General features: G+C 46.5%; 1 protein-coding gene across 1 annotated transcript in view; it reads left to right on the top strand.

Annotated features, from left to right (window-relative positions):
• The first annotated feature begins 13,263 nt into the window (after nt 1-13,263).
• Nucleotides 13,264-25,805, top strand: part of EMP2 (epithelial membrane protein 2) — a 72,496-nt gene continuing 59,954 nt past the window's right edge. The window contains exon 1 of the mRNA XM_075899292.1: nt 13,264-13,399. The gene's annotated coding sequence lies outside the window, so the exon portion shown is untranslated. The remainder of the gene's footprint in view (nt 13,400-25,805) is intronic.

The following is a 25,805-nucleotide window of genomic DNA, read 5'->3' as shown; positions in this document are numbered from 1 at the left end:
CTACTCTGTCTGTCTGCAAAAACATTCATTGGGCTGCTTCCCTGCTTTACTCTAGTCTAGCTATCCAGTTGCCCCGAAAGCTAGAAAAAAACCCTAAAACAACTCTTTGGTTTGGACTCTCTGGCTGTGCATGGTTAACCTTCTGTGTGCATTTTCTCCTTCAGGCAGCAAAATGGGGGGAGGCCCAAAACATCCAAATAGCAAAAGAGAAAAAAACCCTAATGTGTCCTTTTAAAACCCTGAGGTCTGTGTTCCTGGTTCAAAATGATCCCACCGCTACCACCAGGTCAGGGCCATTCCCCACTCTGGCACTCTGAGTGCAGAAGGTGGTGGGCCCGTAAGAAACCTTAAAAAACACCTTGCCTCTCTAGAGGTTTCTACTTAAAAACTTCACAAGGTCACAGAGTTCCTGGCCTTGGAAAACAGCAGCCACCATCAGGTGATTTAATCCCTGAAAAAACAGGAAGAAACACTTGAATTTCTTCCAAAGGGGTGCCCCAAACTTTTTTGCCACAAGAGTTTGAAAAAAAAGAGAAATAAAAATTACAGAAAACAACCTGTGTCTATGATAGCAGACCTCTCAGGCTAGGCATGCACACACAGACCTCCTGTTACCTTCCAGAACACAAGAATGACATCATCACCTTGAAAAAGGTGATATTATTAACAAAACGAAAAGGTATACTTGATAAAGCATACTTGATTGATACAGAGCAACTGAGGAAAGAGATTAAAAATGATATCTCTGGGCACAGCTTGGCTATGTCTAGACTGGCATGATTTTCCGCAAATGCTTTTAACGGAAAAGTTTTCCGTTAAAAGCATTTTCGGAAAAGAGTGTCTAGATTGGCACAGACACTTTTCTGCAAAAGCACTTTTTGCGGAAAAGTGGCTGCGGCCAATCTAGCTGCGCTTTTGGCAAAAAAGCCCCGATCGCCATTTTCACGATCAGGGCTTTTTTGCGTAAAACAAATCTCAGCTGTCAACACTGGCCCTTTTGTGCAAAAGTTTTGCGCAAAAGGGACTTTGGCCCGAACGGGAGCAGCATAGTATTTCCGCAAAAAGCACTGATTTCTTACAGTAGGAAGTCAGTGCTTTTGCGGAAATTCAAGCAGCCAGTGTAGACAGCTGGCAAGTTTTTCCGGAAAAGCGGATGATTTTCTGGAAAAACTGGCCAGTCTAGACACAGCCCTTGGGTATAATGAATGGGGGGGAGGAAGGCACATGGATTTGACACAGAGAAGTTTTACTAAACAGAAAAATAAAGAAAAATTACCTGATTGTGACTAAATATATGTTTCCCCTCTACTTATGACACATACTGATCCATACCTCAAGGCCCATTCCATTTCCATGCCAGTATTTCTTGTAGGTACAGTAATTCTGCTTGATTATTTCATCTTGTTCCTCTAGCTACTAACTTAGAACTCACACAAAGAGAAAGAGCAGCAGGATTTAGATTTCAGCATTGTGTCCCATTGTTTCTTCTGGCCCCCTGCCAACAGTTTACAGCTACCTGAGTTTAACTCTTTGGTCACCAAGTGCAGGCCAGCACTCCTCCTATCCATCTCAGGGCCCCTCCCACCACCATTGGCAGCCCTGCCATAGGATCCACCAGCACTGCCCCAGGGCCCAGAGATTTAAAAGGCTTGTGGGGTGCCAACCACTGCGACTGCCATTGCAGTGGCTGGGGGCCCTGGGCCTTTCAGATGGCCAGTGGAGCCCCAGGGGGCCCAGCTGCTGCTGCAACCCCAGGGCTCCTGTAGCAGCGGCCATGAAGCCCTGGCTGGAATCATCTGCTCTTCTATACCCACTCCTTCAACCCAAGGCCCTGCCACCCCAGAGACCCAGAGCTACCCCCACTCTGCCTAAGGATCCCAGAGTACCAGTAAGTCTCAGCACTTCCTTCAACCCCTGTTACCCAGTTTTTAGCAACATGGCCGTGTTGACACAGCCATGTCTCTAAAAGCTGTGTAGTATAGACAAAGCCTAAGTCATCCTCAGAAATACTGCCTGTAAAAAGTTGGACTTCTTAAGAATAAGATCATTTCACTAGCAAATAGCTTTGTCTGATCCAGTAATAACATTTCCAGGGATAAAGCTTCAGTTTGTCTTGGCGGTTTGTGTGAGAATTTTACTAGGATTCTTAAAGTACTTACAGCATTAACACAAAAGGGACACTTTGCAAAAGAACACACAAGATCCATCCTTTTCATTTCTGTAAATCTGCATGACAAGTAAAAGGAAAATTAGCACAACCATGTTGCTGCATTATATTAGGCCAAGTCTATACTGGCAGAGAAAATCAGTGGAAGACACACAACTCCCATCTACATGAATGTGAAATTGCCAAACTCTGTAGGCCATGTCTACACAGTTACAGTGCTGCTCATAGAGCACTGCAGGGAAACCACTGTTGTGTCTCCACTGTGCACCTTGTGATGGTGGAGTACGTCCACAATAGTAGCTCTTGCAGTGTCACAGGATACGTTTACAATACAGAGTTATTTCAAAATATCTTATTTCGAAATAACGCATCTACACACAAAATGCATTTTGTAATAGCATTTTGCTATTTTGAAATAGAGTGTCCAGACTGATTGGATGCTGAATCGCATTTAAGGCCAGCTGAAACCGGTTGCTGCAGGGCATCAGGTCAGGAGTTACTTTGTGTGGTTGCTGCCTGAGGCTATCTAAGGCCTGTGCTTACAAGGACCTCCCTGGACAGCCAGTTCTCAGGTTTCCCTGCTTGCTTGCCTACCTCACTGAGGGACAGCATAGCATTTTTTTCTCTGTATGCTCTGGTTGCCCTCACTTGGGACACCACAGCACTCTGCACCTCTGGTGCTTCTTTTGGATGTGTTGCTGCGAGCCTGGCAGAACTTTCTGTTTGGGGGAAGGTATGGGGGTAGCGAACGCTGGGACCTGAGTGTTCGTTTGGTGAAGCTCCGCAGACGTAGGCGCTCGCAGCAGCCGTGGAGCAGGGATGGAGACTGAGGAGAAGGTTGCCGGCAGGGCGGCCCAGAGGTGAAGAGGATGACTCACTTGATGATTACCTGTTCTTTTCATTCCTCTGGGGCACCTGGCCCTGGCCACCATCAGAAGACAGAATATTGGGCTAGATCAGTGGTCTCCAACCTTTTTAACCACAAGATCACTTTTTCAATTTCAGTGCAATGTAAGATCTACCTCAAACCCAATTACCTTTGCCCCACTTCCTTTCTACCCCTTCTTTGAGGCCCTGCCCCTGTTCCTCCCCTTCTCTAAGACCTCACCCTGCTCACATCATCCCCCTTCCTCTCCAAATTTCATTCACTTTCACCAGGTTAGGGGAGAAGACTGTGGTGCAGGCTTTGGTCTTGGACCAAGGGGTTTGGAGTGTGGGAGAGAATGCCCTGATGGTAGGGAGGTGGGGTAGGTTCTGGAGAGGCCTAGGGGATAGGGAATTTGCATGGAGAGCGTAGGGTTGGGGACTTGAGTCCCTCCGTCCACCCTGGGGAATGGCTAGACAGCCAACATAGGCTGCCCCAGGGATGGAGCTGGCACCTGCATTAGGAAAGCAGGAAAAGGAGCCTGCTGAAGGCAGGGAGGTGGTGTGGGTTCAGGAGTGGCCTAGGGGATAGGGCATCAGTGTCTGGAGCACAGGATAATGGACTCAAGTCCCTGCCCCACGGCACCCATTGAGGCAGCAGCTGGACAGCCAACACCAGCTGCCCCAGGGTTGGAGCTAGCTCCCACATTAAGAAGGCAGGATAATGGACATCATGAAGGCAGGGAGATGGGGTGAGTTCTGGAGTGTACTTGTGGATAGGGCATTTGCTTGGGGAGTGCAGGGTGATGGGCTCAATTGCAGGGAACTGGACTTGATGACCTTTCAAGGTCCCTTCAAGTTCTATGAGATAGGTATATCTCCATATATTTAATACCTGTGACCATTCTTTTTTTAGCCTCCCTGGAGGTTTTGGCTGTAGAACTCAGAATAGATTGGGAAGAAGAGACAAGGAATAAGTCCAATACACATTGCAGCTTTTCAAAGCTATGATGGTTGCACTTATATAACCAAAGGATTAAATTCTTACTGATTGACTGCAGGAGTTTCATGACTGAGTGGTGCAATATGACTAGCTTTGTCATGTGAGAACCTTTAAAATTGGCCTTTTAATGGTTTAAACATGTACACTTTTTTTTTTGCAATTGTTCTGAACCTGGGGTACTAGTTAAGGTTTTTTCCATCAGTGTCCCTTCAAGAATGTATTGCTGCCCACGTTGTGCCTGTTACAGTTCTGTAATTACTGCCTCTCTAGTGTGTTAGACAAAATTTCCACAACATAAATATTATTCTATTAATTGATAGTGAAGAGGCTCCTACGTGAAATAAAGAACATTTGCATGTGACCAAAGGGAGTAATTAGTATATAAGATAACTCCCTCCAACACATAAGGAGATATATGTATAGAATAAATTTAAGAACCTTTGACAACTTCTTAAAACATTTTTTTTTCCAGAACTAGCTGGTTGGACTAGCTCCCATTAAGAGAGAATTCATTCACTGTGGTATGTCAGGGAAGGTAAAATATCTTAAAGGGAATGATTAAAACTTACCATCAGGTCCAAAAATTATTATTTATTTTTTGTCTAAATGATTGAGTGTCTGCCATTTTATGAGGCTGTTAATTAATTTCCAGCACCTTGACTGAATGACATAAAACCTTATAAAAAAGCTTTTTAGAATAGAGAAGAAACAGAAAGTATTCTGTCTTCTTTCCCACCAGCATCACAGGCAATGCCTCTAGGCTACAGATTTCCTCAATCACTCCAAGGGCCACCAAATCACATAGATGCTGACATAGATCTTCAAAATCTGAAGGTGAAATCCTTCTAGTTCTTTCTTTAAAAGGTAAATTATGTGTAAGTTCAATTATATGTGTCACTCTGAACCTCTTCCAAAGTCTAGGTCATGAACAGCAAAAGCCTTATATGCTTCGATACTGATAATTTCAGCAGTCCTCTTCTCCACAGCACTAAGAGAGGAATCCTTCAAAGTCAAGTGGCACTATGACACCATCTCTTTCTTTAGTCGTAGCTGCTGAAACCTGAGTTGGCACTGATTTTATCCACTACTCTGTTTGTCCCTTCACAAAGACGGTGTGAGGTTTCAATATAACATCCTCCCTTGTTAGGTTTTTTACCTGTACTCCTAAACTCATACTGGAGCCAGTGACTAACAAATTCAGGTGGAACTGCTAGCCCACCAGGTGCAACTGTAGCACCTGGATTTTCCAGCATTACAGCAGTCTCCAATTCGTGCACAGCAAATTGCAGAATTCCAGGCACTTTTTGGGATGTGCCAGGTGGAATTTGCACTAATTTTCTTCCTCTCAAGACCACTTCAATCCTTTTGTTAGCTTCTTTCTGTAACCTCTGACTGAGTAAAAATTGATTCTACATTAAAAATCACTTAGGAAAGTTAGATGTCAGCAAGTCACCAGGTCCTGATGAAATGCATCCCAGGATACTCAAGGAGCTGATAGAGGAGGTATCTGAGCCTTTAGCTATGAACTTTGAAAAATCATGGCAGACAGGGGAGATTCCAGAAGACTGGAAAAGGGCAAATATTGTTCCCAACTATAAAAAGCACAGATGAAGGGGGATGATGTGAGCAGGGTGAGGTCTTAGAGAAGGGGAGGAACAGGGGCAGGGCCTCAAAGAAGGGGTAGAAAGGCACCCACCTGCACCCTGCTCCTGCCTCCTTCCACCTGGCCAGGCACCTACTCCCAGTTTGCTCCTGCACCCGACCTTCCATCCAGATTCTGCACCTCCATCCCTATTCCACTCACTGGCAGCTCTGTCCTGCACACTGGACCCCCCCATTTTTGTCCCCACCCCAGGACAGTCTTCCTTGCCCTTCTGTCCTGCCCCTTGCCAAGGCTGGAGTATCAGGAGAGTGAGGTGCCTCAGTTGGAGGCCACATCAGTGAAGGTTGGAGGTTTCTGGAGGAGTTGTTTTTTGCTACTTACTTGTGTGGTCCCCAACTAATTTTTCTATGGGGCCTCAATCCCACCACAAATAAAGACAATGTTGAAACCATTTTACTTGGACATATTTTACATTATTTAAAAATGAAGCCTGGCCAATAAGCTCCCATCTGGCTGCAGCATCATAACACTCCTGCACGCCTCCACACATCCCAGCCCTGAGCCCATTATTCACGTGCGCCCCCTACCCTGAGCCCCTCACCTGAAATCTCCATACTCCTGCACCCTCACATCCCCAGTCCCCTGCCGTAACATTCCTGCACCACACACACACACCAAACCTGTGCCCTGAGCCCATTGTACATCAAGCCCCCAGCCCTGAGCCCCTCATGTACCACAATCCAAACTCCTGCACCCCTACATCCCCACATTCCCCGCCCCTGCCACAGGAGTGACAGAAGACAGCCTAAATGTGCGTATTTTATCAGTTATGATGTAAACGTCAAAGAAACGTGCAAGAAGATGCAGCAGCAAAAGTCCCATTAGATAAAGTCTGTGCGTACAATGTTTCATTTATGCTATTATTAATCATTATCAGCTTCTCTCAGCTCACACAGGGCTCAAGGCCCTTTGAAAAGCAGCTGCCCTGCCTGTTGGCCCATGGAGTCTGAACCCAGAAACAGAGACAGACCCTAAACTATGACACCCAGTTCCAGAAGTTTCTGGATGTGGGGTGCTAAAGCTGCCTAGCAACAATGACCCAGACACCACCCGAGGATGGGGCTTTCACCCCCATCCCCAACCATCCCTTTCCCTAGGGTCCCCCTTTCCAGTACTCCCCCCCACCACTCACACTCCTGGGAATTCAGCCCAAGAGCACCATACCTGCATGACGAGGGCCCTGTCGACTTTCCCACACCAAACTGGTTCCTGATGGATTGGTAACTGTCCGGTGTGGCCAGCTTCCAAATCATGATGGCAACCCACTTCTCCAGGGGATGGTGGTCTCATCTGCGTATTCCGTCATGTGAGGGCAGGGGCAACTCAGGCACACAGCTCCAGGAATGTCTCCTTCCTCATATGCAAATTCTGGAGCCACTGCTGGTCATCCCACTGCTCCATGATGAGCTGGTCCCATCAGTCAGCACTGGTGTCCAGCCGCCAGAAACAATGCTCCACAGTGGGATGTGTTTGAAAGAGCTGCACTCCCAGACACATGCTGAGGGTTTCCTGAAACAGCTTGGGGTCGTGTTCCTGCAGGGCAGCCTGCAGAAACTGCAGCATAACACTCAGGGGCCTTCACATGCCCAGAGGCAGCTCCAGCTCCATAACAAGGAGTGCTGTGGTGTCCAAACACAGGACAACTAGAGCACACAGTGGAAATGCTTTGCTGACCCTCAGAGAGGTAGGCAAGCAGGATAAGAACCTGAGAAATGGCTGTACGGGGTCCCCCTTTAAGCATGCGTCTCAGATAGCCTCTGGCAGCAGCTCCAGGAAGTAACTACTGACAATGTCCTGCCTGAACTGGTTCTGGGTGGCCTTAAATGCGAGATAGCATCCAATCAGTGTGGACGCGCTATTCCATAATAGCGCTAACCATTAAAGTGACTCTTCTTTGAGGATGCTTTCAAGGACCATGACTTGTGAGCAGAGACCACTGGCCATGTGATCACCCCAGCCAGGGAACAGCTGAGACAACACCCCTCTGCCCCCGGCCCCACTTCTCCCCATCCCTTCCTCCCAACCAAGGAGGCCCAGGGGACTAGTGGGGTTGGGGAAGAGGGGGCCTGTGCTGGCTGCAGAGATCCGGCCACTTCACGTGCTCACCAGCAGTGGTGGTGGAAGTAGAGCAAGGTGGCCCCAGCTCATTTTGATCCACCTGCTGAGTCACTTCACTTCCTATTGGGGAGTGCAAGGGAAATCCCACCCATCCCCCAAATATCACAGCCATGAGAGCAGAGTAGAATGAGCTGGGCTGCCTTGCTCCACTTCCCCTGCTGGTGAGTCCTGATGCACACATCTGCCTCCTCTAGTCCCCTCTAGGCTCCTGCCCACAGCATATGACCAATGTTTCCTCAAATCTTTTCTATCCATGTGTGGATTTTTTTCCATCTACGTGTGGAATACATTTTTATGTGCATGGGTGAAAGTGCATCATCAATAGAAACAAAAAACCTAGCTGTGGGCATTCTGCTAATAAGCTGGGCAGCTATTGAATCTCTCCTGAGTGCCTGCACAATTGCACAGCTTACAAGGAACATTGCATGTGACCCCTTGTGCCCCTCCCACACAGTGCCCCTCGCCATACCAGGCAAACAGCAGGAGGTGCTGCTTTGGGCAGTTGTTTAAGGTCACTAGGGTTAATAGAATTGAGCAGTTCCTGACAAGTGATTGCTCAGTGGATCAGTCACTATGATCTATGATGCTGCTTGTTTTCCTTAAATAAAACTGTAACTCTCTACTACAGGGAATTTTTCCTAAAATGGAATATAGAAGATACTTCAGCTTTTGAAAAATACAATCCATTTATGCAGTGCTGGTGGAGACAAGTATAGGTGAGGCGATATTGTTAATTGGACCAAGGTTTGTTGGGGGGAGGGGGAGAGAGAGAAAGAGAGAAGCTTTTGCCGATCTGAAGAAGAATTCTATGCAGCTAAAAAGGCTTGTGAAGTTGTATAGCCACAGAGGCATGTGTGAGTGTAACGGAGTGGCACTTTAACATCATTTAGGGGAGGAGGGGACTGCAACACCCTTTATCGTACAGGGAAGAAGCCAGAATGTAAATGATCAACAACTTGGCCCAAGACAGTCTTGCACCAGTGCCATTTCAGCCCCCTTTCTCCCTCCCTTTGGGGGCAGGAAGTGGGATCAGCTGACAGAGAACTGCAGATCCTTCATTCAGGGCTCTCTGACTGGGTCAGGTGGTGGGAGGCTGAAGTCTCACTGAGGCTGCATCTAGACTGCAAGCCTCTTTCGAAAAAGAGCATCTAGACAACAAGAAATTTTTTTGAAAAAGTGTCTTGCTTTTTTGAAAGAGAGTCTAGACGTTCTCTATTGAAAAAGCCCTGTTTTCATGCAATAGCGCCTTTTTTGAAAGATGACTTCCGAAAACAGGCGTTATTCCTCTTAGAATGAGGTTTACCGCTGTCCACAAAACCGCTGCATTCTTTCTATTTACTGTTGACAGAATGCGACGGTAGTCTAGATACAGGTAAAGTTTTTTCGAAAAAAGGCCACTTTTTTCAAAAAAACCCTGTAGTCTAGACACACTCTGAGTTACCTTGCATGTTAGCTGCACAGCATCTCCCACACTTCTCAGTGTCTGTCCCTGGGAGCTCAGCTTTGCCTGCTGCTCAGGACAGGTTTTTACTTCCTGCTGGGTTGACCCTGAGGCAAGCCTCTGCTTGCTGTTGCTCCATATGCCAGGGAGGGGCTCTCCCTCCTGCTGCAACCTCAGGCTAGGGAGAGAAGATAGGAGACTCTCATCTCATGTGCAGTAGCTCTGGCACCTCCCAGCTGGGAGAGCTCCAAGTGCAGCCCCTTTCTGCTGTTCTTCCTTTGTGTGACGGGGTGCCGAGACCCCGCACTGAGCCCAGGGGGGCAAGCGCCCTATTGACGCTGCCGGAGAGCATCTACCGGCCGTGCGCCGGATGCTCCCGAGCCGCGGCATGGCTGGGGAATGCCGCGGTGACCGCTGGAAGGGGGAGGGGCAGAACTTCCAGCCGACCGGCGCAGAGGGCGGGGCGTATGCCGGCGTTCGGGGGCAGCAGGAACTTTAAAACCCGCCGGGCAGCAGAGAGAGGGGGAGGCAGGCAAGGGGGAGCGGGCTCACCAGGAGAGGAGTAGACGCCCAGAGCCACCTCCCTGGAGAGACCGGAGGGATCTGGTAAGACTTAGCCAGGAGGAGAAAGGAAGTAGCCCAGGGCAGGGCAGTGAACCAAGCCCATGGGCTGGCGCGTTTAGGGGCACAACCCCGTCAGCCGGACTGGGACTGCCTGGCAGTCTGAGTCCTTAGGGCCCTGGGCTGAGGCCTGCGAGTGAGGGCGGGCCCGGGCCCCCCTTTCTCCTCCGTCCCAAGTGGAGACCAAACTAGGCGTGACATCTGGATCAGTGATTAAAGTTTTCAGCCAAAAGGGGCTGAGCTGCCCGGCTTCAGAAGGCCAGATGTCCCAAGACTGGGGAAAGGGAAGGACCAGGGACGTCAGACCCACGCACCCCTCCCCCCCACGGGGGCGCGATTACACTTTTCTTCCCCAGAAAATCAATGAAACCTAAGAGCAGCAAGCCTTTCCCATTCCTGTCTTCTCCCTTCCAGGGGTCCCTGGCCCTTCCCTACAGCCAGCCTGCCTGCTGGGGAAAAGCTACTGTAGTGTCTCTTGATTCAAATATGCTTTTGATATGTCCCATGCAGGTTCTGGGGCAGAGTTATTGGGGGTATATCAAAAGCGCCTTTGAATCAAGAGACACTAAAGTAGCTTTTCCCCAGCAGTCAGGTTGTGTCTAGGGAAGGGCAAGGAAGCACACTGAGGCTGCCCTGGGCAACCTTTTTAAGCACAAGATCACATTTTTAATTTAAGTGAAATCCAGGATCTACCTCAAACACCTTTGAATGTCTCCTTTGTGCCCCTTTTCTGAGGCCCTGTCCTTGATCATGAATACTGTGTACAGATGTGGTCTCCTCACCTCAAAAAAGATATTTTGGGCTTGGAAAGGGTTCAGAAAAGGGCAACTAAAATGATTAGGGGTTTGGAACGGGTCCCATATGAGGAGAGGTTAAAGCGACTGGGACTTTTCAGTTTAGAAAAGAGGAGACTGTGGGGGGATATGATAGAGGTCTATAAAATCATGAGTGGTGTGGAGAAGGCCGATAAAGAAAAGTTATTTATTAGTTCCCTAAATAGAAGAACTAGAGCACACCAAATGAAATTAATGGGGAGCAGGTTTAAAACTAATAAAAGAAAGTTCTTCTTCACACAGCGTGTAGTCAACCTGTGGAACTCCTTGCCAGAGGAGGCTGTGAAGGCTAGGACTATAATAGAGTTTAAAGAGAAGCTAGATAATTTCATGGAGGTTAGGTCCATAAAAGGCTATTAGCCAGGGGATAAAATGGTGTCCTTGGCCTCTGTCTGTCAGAGGCTGGAGAGGGATGGCAGGAGACAAATCGCTTGATCATTGTCTTCGGTCCTCCCTCTCTGGGGCACCTGGTGCTGGCCACTGTTGGTAGACAGGATACTGGGCTAGAAGGACCTTTGGTCTGACCCAGTACGGCCGTTCTTATGTTCTTATGTTCTTATCATTGCATCCTTCCTCCTTCCCGCATTCTTCCTCCCTTTCATCAGCCAGGGGCAAAGAGTTGAGGAACAGGCTTTGCTCTTGGTATTTGGAGTGTAAGAACGGCTCTGAGCTGAGCCTGGGGCAGGGGTTGGGGAGCAGGGGTTGGGTTCAGGGTAAGGCTCTATAACGGAGTTTGGGTCTAGGAGGGCTCAGAGCTAGGTCAGGGGCTTGAGGTGCAGGAGAGGGTACATGACAGGGATTCAGGATGCAGGCTCCAGATGGACACTGCTTACCACAGACTCTTGGGAGATGGTGCAGTAGGGTTAAGGCAGGTTCATCCCTACCCTGCCCCTGCCCCACTCTCAAAAGCAGCCAGCAAACTCCCAAGTCCTGTGCACCCTCTCCATTCTGTGGAGATAGGGGAACAGCTCCAAGGCAAAGGGAAGGAGATGCACAGCAGTGGGGAGAGAGGCAGTTGAAGTGCCGACACTTGATAGCCTCTTGGCCAAACCGGTCAAGATCACCTGTTAGAGGCCCAAGATCTACCAGTAGATCCCAATCTACTGGTTGGTGACCACTGAGGTAGAGAATGGGGCTGGCAAGGAGACGAAGGTTTGTAGTCCTGACCAGGGGAGGGAGCTGTTGGTAGACCTGACTGGAGGAGCAGAAGGAAGGAGTGACATAGTTTGCACTTACAGGTGTTGAAGCTCAAATCAGGCATTCATTCATTCCAAACAGGGCCAGGAAAAATACAACATCTCCCCCCACCCCTTCTAACAACAGGTGCATAGGGCAACCTAGTCAGCTGATATCAGCAGAGGACTGTATTGGGGAGGATCAACTCATTATGGCTTTGCTGGACTGAAAATCCCCTTTCCCCCACCTTTCTGATTTTGTAAGCAGAAACACAGAGGCTACGTCTACATTAACATGATCTTGCGCAAATACTCTTTAATGCAAGAGTTCTTGCATTCAAGTATTTGCGCAAGAGAGCGTCTACACTGGCGCATGCCTTTGCGCAAGAGCTTTGCTTTTGTGCAAGAGCATCCATGCCAGTGTAGACGCTCTCTTGCGCAAGAAAGCTCTGATGGCCATTTTAACCATCGGGCTTTCTTGCGCAAGAAATTCATGTTGCCTATCTGCACTCCCCACTTGTCCAAGGACCGTTGCACAAGAGGGCTTATTCCTGAGTGGGAGCATCATAGTTCTTGTGCAAGAAACACTGATTTCACACATTAGAACATCAGTGTTCTTGCACAAGAACTCCCCGCCAGTGTAGACAGGCAGCATGTTTTTGCGCCAGAGCGGCTGCTTTGGCGCAAGATCGCACCAATGTAGACACAGCCAGAGTGTCACAGCATGCTTGCTTTCTCGTTTTTACTATATAATAATAAATGAATTGATTGGAATACATACTTACATTTCAGTGTATAGTATACAGAGCACCCAGAGCAGTATGAACAAGGCATTGTCTGTATGCAAATTTAATTTCTACTGACTTCCCCCCTAGTGCTTTTAGGTAGCCAGTTGTAAAACTAGGTAAGTATCAGCTGAGTTGTTCCCCTGGAAGACATTTGGGTACTTCCAGGTGTGTATATGCTTGAAAGACTCCCCTCTAAACCACAGAAACTACTTTCCAAATGCCACAGTGTTTTAAAAAGGGAACGTTTTTTAAAAGGGACTCTTCTGTTCACTCTCCCTAATCTCAGGGGTGGTTACAGTAGCATCCCCTTTTTTTATTCCTCTTGGACAAAGCCAGTTTATTAGACTGACAATTTTCAGTGGAGAAGAAATTAGAAATTCTAGTTCTCAGGAGCTATCTGTGGCCCCCAATATGAAGAGTTTGGAAGCCGATCCTACCTATTAGCGCTTAGGAAAGGGAGACCTAACCATCTTTGTGTGTTTGCAGATTGAAGCAGGCAGGAAAGGTTTGTTCCAGGTTTCCCCACCTCCTCCACGCATTTCCAGGCAGTTGAGAGGTACTTTTGAAAATTATTTTCTTTCCACACCCAGTTTGCTTCTGACATCATTCATCCAGGGAGGGAGGGCTGGAGAGAGCAGAAGTCAGACCTTCAAAACAACCCACAGCATCTTCCCCTTGGATCTGCATTGCTCGGCTCTGGGCAGCTCCTGTGGCCACACTCAGCCTGTGAGTAGCCTTAGGGTTTGGGGGGGAGGGATATGTGCGAGATGCATTTTATTTTGAAATAAAGGTTTTACAAGCCAGCTTCCAGTCGGGATTTAGTGGAGAGTGGGAGAGGACAGGGATCGCTACACTGTTGGAGGGAGAGCAATTGATTTTCCAGCAAAGAAGGGGAGAGACTAAGAAAGCAGGGTTTTGTCTAGGACAAAGATTTCTTAACTTCTAGAAATGGCACATCAACATGTGTTTTCCGTTTATGCTATTGCTGCTGAAGTTGGCACTTAAAGGGGTGTTGCCCTTCTCCTGTGAATCTCTGCCTAGGAGAACCTTGAAAATGATTCACTTCCATGAAGAATCGGGCAGCACTTTGAAAAGCTTTTAGTTTCTCTTACAAAGTGACTAAAAAAATTAAGAGTCTTCATAAGAAGTTACTGTTAAGCCCAGCAAGATCCAAGAGGACCTTGGGGGTAAAGAAATAGGGAAGGAAAAACTTGAAATTACCTTTGTTGCAAGTAACTTAGACCCTGGACAATTCAATAGTTATGTTTTTCTGGGACAGTCTCTTTGTACCTGATTTATAGCTATACTGCAGCAAGACCTCTGGTAGATTTTGACTATTGTGCCCCCCCTAGTGGAAGCACAACAGTACAGATTTTTGGCTTACAAAATTCTTGCAGATATTAAATATTTTTTCCTCTTGAATACAGTTTGTAAAAGCCTGCTGCCTTCCTCCAGTTGCATGCTGATGCCTCTTTCCAGATGTGTAGTCCTTTCTCTTTCAGAAGGACTAATTGCCAGATTCAGGCAAATATCCTTTAGTAATTCATGTCACTCGTAACACAATAATTTTAGAAGTTATCTTATTTGGAGATAAACAAGCTCCACAATTCTCCCCAGTTCAGCTAGGTGACACTCAGGAAGCTACTAATGCTTGTTCATGCTGTCAACACAAAATTTTTAATCCTCACGTCTAACTTGCCACACTTCAGCAGGACTAAATAAACCCAGACCTGTAGTTTCAACCAGGGGGATGTGTACCTGAGGGGTACACAAAGGTCTTTCAGGAGGTATATCAACATATTTGCCCAGTTTTATAACAAGGTACATGAAAAGCACTAGCAAAATCAGTACAAAAATCAGTACTCAAATGTTATACATTGACTTGTATTTTATACATTACTGTTCTACATATTATACAGTAGACACTGAAATGTAAGTACAATATTTATATTTATACTGATTTTATAATGTTATGGTAAAAATGAAAAAATAAGAATTTAGTACTATTGTGCTTTGTCACTTTTGTTTTTTCATGTCTGATTTTGTAAGATGGCACTTTAAGTGAAGTGAGACTATCGGGGTTACTCAAGCCAGATCAGACTCCTGAAAGGGATCCTGAAAAGTTGAGAGCCACCTAGACCTTCGTGGATATGTTTGTCCAACCTGTTCTTTCAAGCCTACAAAATATGAGAATTCTACAACCTTCCTTGGATGACTAGTTTCGAGTCTAATTACCTTTCTAGTTAGAAAGTTTCTCTTAATTAATTTAAATCTCCCTTGATACAGTTTAGCCCTATTATTTCTTGTCTGCCTTCAGTAGATATAGAGAACTGATCACTTGTCTCCTTGTAAATGCCCTTAATATATCTAAAGACTTATCAGGTCTCTTGAGACTTCTCAAGACTCTAAACGTTCAATTTTTTTAAAACCTTTCCTCATGGGTAAGATTTTCCTAAATTTTATTTTTCTTGCTTTCCTCTGGACTCCATCCATCCAATTTGTCTATATCTTCTCTAAAGTGTAGCATGCAATGGACACAGTATGGAGCAGAGAGGAAAAATTACCTCCCGGGTCTTACATATCATATACCCTAGGATATTAGCCTTTTCACAATTGTATCTTATTGTTGGCTCATATTCAATTTATGATCCACTTTTATCTGGAGATCCTTTCCAGCAGTACTACAATCTTGCTAGTTATTCCCCATTTTATAACTTTGAATTTGATTTTTCCTTACTAAGTGAAGTGTACTTTGCACTGGTTTCTATTGAATTTCATCGTATTGAATTCAGACCAAATTCTTCCATTTGTCAAAGTTTTTTCGAATTCTAATCTTGTTCTGCAAATGTTATAAGCATATTCTCCACTGTTGTCCAAGTCATTAATGAAAAGTACTGAACCCAATACTGACCTCCTGTGGGACACCAGTAGATATGCCTTCCCAATTTAAACTGAAAACCATTGATAGCTACTATTTGAGTATGAAGCAAAATGCAGGACAATGTAGCACTTTAAAGACTAACAAGATGGTTTATTAGACGATGAGCTTTCGTGGGCCAGACCCACTTCTCTGAGGAAGTGGGTCTGGCCCACGAAAGCTCATCGTCTAATAAACCATCTTGTTAGTCTTTAAAGTGCTACATTGTCCTGCATTTTGCTTCAACTACCCCAGACTAACACGGCTACATTTCTATCACTATTTGAGTATGGTTTGTGTACTCATCTTAGAGTAACTTCATCTAGACCACATTTTTCTGGTTGGATTATAAGAATGTCATATGGGACTGTCAAAATCCTTTCTTATAATCTAGCTATCATGTCAACTCTTCCCCTCCCCTCCAGTTTCAAGAAGGAAATTAAGTTGGTTTGGTATGATTTGTTCTTGATAAATGCATGCTGGCTATTCCTTACCTCCTTATTAGCCTCTAGGTGCTTACAGATTGTTTGATAATTTGTTCCAGTATGTTTTCAGATGTTGGAGTTAGGTTCACTCATTAATATGCAGTTGACAGAAATCACTTGTTCAGAGCAGTTTCTCTTTCAAAAATGTGATTGTGCATCTTTTAAGTGTTTTATAGGTGTAGGTTTGAAAGAAGCTCCTCCTGAATTTTGTAGATGCCTGAACCTTCTGTGTATTGCAGACTGGGTTCCCTGAAGCATCTGAAGTAGGTCCTGTGGAAGGGCTGTAAAAATACATGCCAGATCTTCCAAAATGAAGCTGAAAATCCAGAATCTTATTTTTGCTCTCGATTAACAATGAAAACCAGCATATTCTATTCACTTTCAGATTCATCAGCCAGCATCCGTATGACAGCTATCCAGAGCAGGACTGATGAATGAATGGCCCCAATGAATGGCCCTTTAGTTTTCTAAACAAAAATATTTGCAACTGGGGGTATGTCTACACTACAAAGTTAATTCGAACTAACAGACGTTAGTTCGAATTAACTTTGATAGGCGCTACACTAGCGCTCCGCTAGTTCGAACTTAATTCGAACTAGCGGAGCGCTTAGTTCGAACTAGGTAAACCTCATTCCACGAGAACTAAGCCTAGTTCGAACTAACCAGTTCGAATTAAGGGCTGTGTAGCCACTTAATTTGAACTAGTGGGAGGCTAGCCCTCCCCAGCTTTCCCTGGTGGCCACTCTGGCCAACACCAGGGAAACTCTATTGCCCCCCCTCCCGGCCCCGGAGCCCTTAAAGGGGCACGGGCTGGCTACGGTGCCCGTGCCAGGTGCAAGCCTGCCAGCACCCAGCCAGCAGACCCTGCACCTAGCACGGCTCGAGCCAGCCACCCGATGCCCCCCAGCCCTCGCCCTCTTCCCGGGTCCAGGCTGGCGGCTCCCGGGAGCCTGCCCAGGACCGCAAGAGGTGGGCACCTGCCTGGTCTAGTGCAGACATCGTGGACCTCATCCACAACCTCCGCACTAGGCACAGGAAAGTGGCTGTCTAGGGCAGGATAGCTGCCAGCCTGGCCACCCAGGAGCAGGTTTGCATGAAAATCAAGGCTGATGTCCGAGTGCTGTGATGTACCGAGTGTGGGCACTCTGGGCACTCCAAGCCAGGACTGGTTTGCAAGTGGGGAACCCCTGAGAACTGTCTGTCTGGGGTGGGGGTTGGGACCCTTTAAGCACAGCCCTCGGCTAGCCTGAGACAGCAGCTCCACGCTCTAAGTCCTCATCTGATGCCCTGCCAGCACTGCTTCCGGCCATCCTTAACCCCAGTTCAGGGTCCACTCTGTGTGGATGCGCTAGTTCAAATTAGCAAAATGCTAATTCGAACTAGTTTTTAAGTCTAGCTGCGCTAGTTCGAATTAGCGCTGTAGTGTAGACATATCCAAGCAGACTTACCTAGTGTAGCCTGGGTGATTCAGGGCAGGGCCTTTGTCATGTGTGTGGGAGAGTAAGGGGAGGCAGGAGGCATAGGGCCAGGGGGCTGTTCTCCTCCTCCCCCCCGGCCACTCCTCCAGTCCACCCAAGGTCTGTTCTCCCCCACCCTGACACCCCCCACCCTGCACAATGCCTGTTCTTCCTCCTCCCTACCCCCCCCCCCCCACTGATATCCCTCAGCCTGCCCAAGGCCTGTTCTTCCACTCCCAAGCCACCCCCCAGGCCACCCAGGGCCTGTTCCTCCCCACAACGGGCCTCCCTCAGTCTGCCTGAGGCCTATTCTCTCTCACCCCTCCCCCACCCCCTCACCAGCACTGTGGCCAAGGGCTGGAAGAGGGGAAAGGGTTTGGGGCAAGGGGGCTACTTGCAGGTGTGCTGGTAGACAAGATGGCAAAGCCCCAGCCTACTGGCCCCTCCCTTGGTGGTACAGCTGCCTCCAGTGGACAGTTCTACAAGTATTTTAGAACTGAACCAGGCACGTAGAGAATTGTTCTATACAGAAGCTCTACAGTGAGCCAGAAGGAGATAGATAGTCCTGCTGTCAAGAAAACATTTTCTTTGTCATAATAGTTTTCTACCTCATGCTGTAAAAAGGCTATTTAGTGAATCTGTTCCCACACAAATCAGTTCCTAAAAGACTCACATTTGACTATGGGTGTGTTAGCCTCAACTGGCTCATTTCCCGAAAGAAGCACTGGGAATGAGCAGTTAGTTTGCACCACTAAAAATTGTGTGGATGGGCACCTATTTCCAGAACAAGTCAATGTTGAGGGAAAGTCCCAGATGAAATGGGAGTGACAGGAAAGAGCAGCTGGACAGGGGATGTAAGAAGGAAAGAAGGACATGACTTACACCAAGTGTTCTTAAGAGACTTCCCTCTTCTCACTGCCTAGGTGTTTGATCTGAATTTGGATCCTGACTGTTTCTTAAGGTTTAGACAAATAACCAAGTATCAGAGAGGTAGCCATGTTAGTCTGGATCTGCAAAAGCGACAAGGAGTCCTGTAACACCTTATAGACTAGCAGATGTTAGTCTATAAGGTGCTACAGGACTCCTTGTCGCTTTTACAAATAACCAAGTCTCCAATAACACTAAAGTTGACCTTTGTTAAGACATCTGCAAATGTCTATTATGTTCCCCTGACTATATGCAAATTACTTCCTTTTTTACAATAAAAAATGTGGCAAATCATTTGATATCACCTGCACAATGATACAAAATGGATTCTTTTTTCCTGTGTGATGTCTTATGACTAGAAACTGAAAGCACTTGATCCCCGTGAACGAACGTAATACAGCAAAGAGGCAAGGGCTGTGCAAGTAGATTTTTTTTTTGCCTCTGTGCTCTTAGCATAGCCTTATCAAATCCACAAAATCTGTTTTCCAAAACACATAATGACAAGTTTTTAGATGTGTTCTTTGATGTTACAACCTTAAGGATTTTCAAGTTGAATTAATATGAACTTTGTGAAGTCTGTTGGGAAGAGCTGAGTTTAACTGAGCTACATCTGAATGGAGAGGGCTAATGGTGTGATCCTATCTGGGTGGATGATGGCAAAACTCCCACTGACTTCTATGGGAGAAGAGTGGGCTTTTATTCGCCACCTTTTAATTGTATTGCATGCTCATTTTCTCACTTTCTAAAAGCGACGACATCGACGGGCATAGTAACCCTTCAGAAGTGCTGGTAAGAGACCAAATACTTCCAAATACAAATGTGTTACTGGATAATCATTACCCTGAACCTTGTATAATTTATTTTATGGATTCCAAGATAGACATGTTGTCACTGATGAACAAATTCCTGGCAAAATTTTTGGCATAGTGCTTGCCATGAGAAAAATTGGGAAAAAAACAACCCTTCATTGTATGAATTAAATTACCTTTAGGGTATGTCTAGACTACATGCCTCTGTCAGCAGAGGCATGTAAAATAGGCTATCCGACATAGTCAATGAAGCGGGGATTTAAATATCCCCGACTTCATTAAAATGAAAACAGCCACTGTGCTGTGCTGGCTCAGCTGATTTCGGCATAGTGCAGCAGTCAAGACGCAGATTGGTCGACAGGGGAAGCCTTTGTCGACCGCTCCTGTAAACCTCGTTTCACGAGGCATAAGGGAGCGATTGACAAAGGCTTCCCCTGTTGACTGATCCTCATCTTGACTGCTGCGCTATGCCGACAATCAGCTGAGCTGGCACAGCAGGGCGGCCATTTTTATTTTAATGAAGCCGGGGATATTTAAAACCTCACTTCATTGACTATGTCGGATAGCCTATTTTACATACCTCTGCCGACAGAGGAATGTAGTCTAGACATACCCTCAGAGTGTTAGGAACTAGAACAGGGGTGGGCAATAATTTTTTACTAGGGGCGGGGCCAGGACACTTCCATGCTTCCTCCCCCACAGACCCTGATTGGTGTGGGGCTGGGGGAGCACATGAAGTCTTTACTCCTCCCTCCCCCCACAGAGAGAACTGGCATGTGTTCTGACAGATGGCAGTTCCCTCTAGGCACCTGTGCCTCTGGCAGTGGGAGGAGTCTTCATATTCCTCCCCTCCCCCTCAGGTCAATCAGGACTGGAGAGAAAGCATGTGAAGTCTGCCCCAGCCCTGCAAAGGAGTGCCAGCTGAGCAGCAGCTGGTGGGTGACTCTAAGTGCCGAGCCCCTTGCAGGGCAGGAAGAGACTTCATGTGCTAACCCCTCCCCCACTCCAACCAGGGCTTGGGAGGTGAGGGGAGCACACAAAGTACCCTCCCACCCTACCACTGTCCTGCAAGTTTATAAGTGCAGTGCACTCCTTCCATAGCAGAGGCAGGGTGGGAGGAGACTTTATGTGCTTCCCCCTGCCCCCAAGCCCTGATTGGCCTGGAGGCGGGGGGAGTGTGAACTCTCTCACTCCCTGCCCTCCAGTGCTTAGAGTCAACTGCCAAGGTTGATTCTTAAGCACTGAGCACTCCCCCGTCCCTAGGTCCTGATTAGCCTTGGGGCAGGAGAGTGGTAGGGCTTCTGAGGGCCAGATTAACCTGCTTGGTGGGCCGGATCTGGCCTGCAGAGGATCTTTTGCTCACCCCTGAACTAGAATGTCATTCCTCCCCATGCTTCATGCTTTATGTAAAACAGGTCATGCAACATACCAATTTTACAGTTACTGCTGAATCTGTATATTCTATTTTTGTGCATGTATCTTTCTTGTATATGAAGTTAGAAATACGAAGTGTGAATCTAATATATAAAAAAGAATGTTTCTATGTTTGTGCTCTGATAACTTGGACACTATAAGACCTACTGCAACCAAACTTTCCATGGGATAACCTTTCCTCCAGGAGAAGGTTTTAAGGTATTTTTGGACCTGATTGGGCCTGAACTCAACCTGTAAAAATAAAAAATAACCCGCTGCGCTGCAGGGGCAGCCCGCCCACCATAGGTCACATGCCCACCACCTGCGGCCCCCTACGCCATCCAGGACTCACCCCACCCCCACACGCACAACGGCTCACGCCCCCTACGGCTATGGTTACCAGATAGTCTCTAAAAAAAAAACCCCCGACACACTTGATCGGATGTTGGGGGGGAGGGGAACCAGCCAGGAGGGGAGTGGGGCTGCATGGGAGGAAGGGGGAGGGGCCTGGAAGCAGAGCTGGGAGGGGTGAGGGCAGTGGGGCTGGCTGGGGGAAATCAGGGGAGGGGTGGCTGGTGGGAAGCAGAGCTGGTCGGGGGAGGAGTCGGGGGTAGCGGGGCTGGCTGGGGGATATGGGGAGGGACCATCAGTGGGAAGCAGAGCTGGTCGGGGGAGATCAGGGGAGGGGGGCAGCCTACGGGAGCAAGGCTGGCCATGGGAGATTGGGAGGAGGAGAATCGGCCAGTTAGTCTATTTATAATTCTAAATGTGCAAATGAGGGCCATTAATGATACTTCAAGTACTGAGGGTATGTCTACATTGCCACCCTAGTTCAAACTAGGGTGGCTAATGTAGGCATTCAAACTTGCAAATGAAGCCCAGGATTTAAATATCCCGGGCTTCATTTGCATGTTCCCGGGCACCACCATTTTTAAATACCCCGTAGTTCAAACTACCTGCCCGCGGCTACACGCAGCACAGACTAGGTAGTTCGAATTAAAGCTCCTAATTCAAACTACCATTATTCCTCCTTCAAGGAGGTTTAACGGTAGTTTGAATTAGGAGCTTTCATTCGAACTACCTAGTCCGTGCTGCGTGCAGCCGTGGGCAGGTAATTTGAACTACGGGGTATTTAAAAATGGCGGCACCCGGGAACATGCAAATGAAGCCCGGGATATTTAAATCCCAGGCTTCATTTGCAAGTTCGAATGCCTACATTAGCCACCCTAGTTCGAACTAGGGTGGCAGTATAGACATACCCTTAGTGACTCACTACTCAAACTAACAACCTATGAATGGTTCTGTTGGTCCTATAAGCCAAAACTGTGGTTTATCCTAGAAATACATGCCTGATACTAGAATCCCATCTTGAATCTGGTATTATTCCATAGGGATGGGGGGTGCTGACCAAAAGGTCCCCACCTTGGGAGAAAATCTATTTAATCAGAAGCAATCAGCCCTTTTCTTCAGCTGGCCTCTGAAACTGCCTGACCCACTCCAAGAGGATACCTGACCACAAAGAACTCTGGAAAAGCTGTAGTCTGAAACGAGAGTGTTGGGACATGTAAAAATTAATAGGGATCTGGGATAACTATACTTCAGTGGATAAGGGGTCTAGCCAGAATAGGCATTGCTATTGGCCTTTAAACATGCTTTCCCCCTTTGTCTTGGCAGCCTTGAAAGATGGTTGAACTGAACAGTGTCTTGTTTTGTCTTCGCACTTGTCTGTAAAAACATTTTCAGGGTTGAAGTGCTTTCCCCCTCCCTATAAGCTGCTGATTAAGACGCAATGCTGATTCAACTAAAAACCAGTAAACAACGAACAGGGGCGGGCTCAACCGTATTCATTACCTACTTAATAATATTCATTGCATAGGAGCTAACATTACTAAATAAGGTTTAGGGAAAGTAGTGATAGATGTGTGAATTAACATACTAAAATAGATAAAAGGATAGTGATCGAGATGCAGCTGTGTTAGTCTGGTTTAGCTGAAACAAAAGACAGGACTATGCAGCACTTTAGACTAACAAGATGGTTTATTAGGTGATGAGCTTTCGTGGGCCAGACCCACTTCCTCAGATCAATTTGTGGAAGAAAATTGGCACGACCATATATACCAAAAGGATACAATAAAAAAAAAGTGAACACACATAAAATTGACAAATCAGATTTTAGAACAGAGGGGTGGGGGGAGGAGAGAAGGTTAGTGTCTGAGAGGTAATGACATTAGGGGTGATAATTGGGGAAGCTATCTTTGTAATGGGTGAGATAATTAGCATCTTTGTTAAGACCCATACCTAAATTGTCAAATTTAAGCATTAATGAAAGTTCTGAGGCTTCTCTTTGAAGTCTGGAGTTAAAATCTCTTTGAAGCATTATGTATGTTTTATGGTCATTGAGAGAATGGTCAGTCTGGATAAATTGGCAAGCAACAGTTTTCTCTCTGTGAAACAGCCTGATGTCTGTTTTATGTGCATTGATTCTTTGGCGAAGTGTCTGAGAAGTTTGTCCATTGCACATAGCAGACGGACACTTTAGGCACATGATAGCATAAATTATATTTCTGGATGAACAGGAATATTTGTTCTTGATCTTTTAACTGGCATGGTTAGGTCCAATAATGGTGTCAGCAGAGTAAATATGTGGACAAAGTGGGCACCGGGACTTCCACGCTAAATAACACTTCACAAGACTTTTGTTCCACCAGACAAGAAATCTATTATACGTACTTTTATTCCCTACAAAAAAGAAAAGACAGTAAACTTTCTAAATTGCTCCACACCACAGGGTACAACAGCAACTACCTCAGCCCACCGGATGATATTGTTAACCTCTCTAGCTACAAACTCAACCCAGCAAAAGAGTCTGTCTTATTCCAGGGTCTTTCTTTCTGCCCCACCTCCCCCACGAACTGGATTCAATTTTGTGGTGACCTTGAGGCTTTCTTTTGCCGCCTCTGCCTATGAGAATATTTCCAAACTATCAATGAACATCAATTTGACCAACCAGATACCCCCTATGAACACCAAAAGAAAAACAATTCTATATACAATGCTTCCGCAACAATGTACAGACTGACATTATTCACAAACAACAAGTGACATACAATCTCAGTCGCGCTGAACACTATGCTATCCAGAGTCTCAAAAACAACCCGGACATTATAATCAAACCAACTGACAAAGGATGTGCTGTGGTCATTATGTATAAGTCCGACTATGACCAGGAGGCAACTAGACAACTCTTCAACACCACATTTTACAAACCTCTCTCCTCTGATCCCACTTCAGAATACCAAAAGAAACTACACTGTCTCCTTAAAGAACTCCTGACCTCTACTCAGGACCAAATCCACACAGAAACACCTTCTGAACCCCAACCAGGATTGTTCTATCTGCTTCCCAAAATCCATAAACCTGGACACCCCAGATACCCCATTATCTCAGGTATCGGCTGGATTATCCAGCTCTCTTCTCAAACCCTACGCAACCAACACTCCCAGCTGTCTCTGAGATACTACTGACTTCCTGAGAAAACTACAAAACTCTATAACCTCCCTAATAATGCCATCCTTGCTACCATGGATATAGAAGCTCTCTACACCAATATACCACACAGGAGCAGCCCGAGGCCACCTGTGGCAGCTGGCGTCCCCCCCCCCCCCCCCGCACGGCCGTGACATCAATGGCCGTAACATCATCACGGGGTGCACCGGCCAGCGGCGCTGTAGGCAACTGCCTAGTTCGTCTGGGCTCATGGGCCGCCCCCATCCCACATGAAGACGGATTACAAGCAATTAGAAACACCATCCCAGAGGATATCACTGCCAATCTGATAGCAGACCTATGTAACTTTGTTCTCACAATTATTTCCAATTTGGGGACAACTTATACCTCCAGATCATCGGCACAGCTATGGGTACCCGAATGGCCCCACAGTACGCTAACATCTTTATGGCTGACTTAGAACAATGTTTCCTCAGATCCCGTCCCCTTTTACCCCTTCTCTACTTATGCTACATCGATGACATCTTTATGATCTGGACCCATGGCCAAGAAACACTGGATGCATTCCACAGATATCTTAACAACCTACACCCCACTATCAATCTCAGCCTGGCTCATTCTACATGAGAGATCCATTTCCTGGACACCACAGTACAAATGACCAATGGTAAATTAGACACCACTCTCTTCAGAAAACCCACTGACTCCTACAGTTACCTACATGCCTCCATCTCCCATCCAGGACACACCATATGATCCATCAACTATAGCCAAGCCCTTAGATACAATCGTATCTGCTCTAATCCCACTGACAGAGACCAGAAACTTCAGGATCCCTACCAAGCATTTATAAACCTCAATTACCTACCTGGAGAAATAAAAAAACAAATTGAAAGAGCCAAATACCCAGAAACCATCTACTTCAAGACAGACCCAAGAAAACCAACAACAGAACACCACTTGTTATCACTTATAGCCCCCAACTTAAATCCATCCAACGCATTATCAATAAACTACAACCTATACTGGAACAGGATACTACCCTCCAAGAGGCTTTGGGAGACAGACCCATAGTCTCCTATAGACAACCACCTAATCTCAGGATGATTCTTACCAACAACCACAGGACATACCACACTAATACCAACCCTGGAACTTTCCTTTGCAACAAACCCCGGTGCCAGCTTTGTCCACATATTTACTCTGCTGACACCATTATTGGACCTAACCATGCCAGTTACAAGATCAAGAACAAATATTCCTGTTCATCCAAAAATATAATTTATGCCATCATGTGCCTAAAGTGTCCGTCTGCTATGTACATTGGACAAACTTCTCAGACATTGGACAAACTTCTCGCCAAAGAATCAATGCACATAAAACAGACATCAGGCTGTTTCATAGAGAGAAAACTGTTGCTTGCCATTTTAAGCAGACTGACCATTCTCTCAATGACCTTAAAACATGCATATTGCTTCAAAGAGATTTTAACTCCAGACTTCAAAGAGAAGCCTCAGAACTGTTATTAATACTTAAATTTGACAATTTAGGTATGAGTCTTAAAGATGCTAATTATCTCACCCATTACAAAGATAGCTTCCCCAATTATCACCCCTA

Source organism: Pelodiscus sinensis, chromosome 16 (assembly GCF_049634645.1).
Source record: "Pelodiscus sinensis isolate JC-2024 chromosome 16, ASM4963464v1, whole genome shotgun sequence".
Lineage (NCBI taxonomy): Eukaryota > Metazoa > Chordata > Testudines > Trionychidae > Pelodiscus > Pelodiscus sinensis.
The sequence above is the reverse complement of the archived record's forward strand: the minus strand, read 5'-3'. Positions and strand labels throughout refer to the sequence as shown.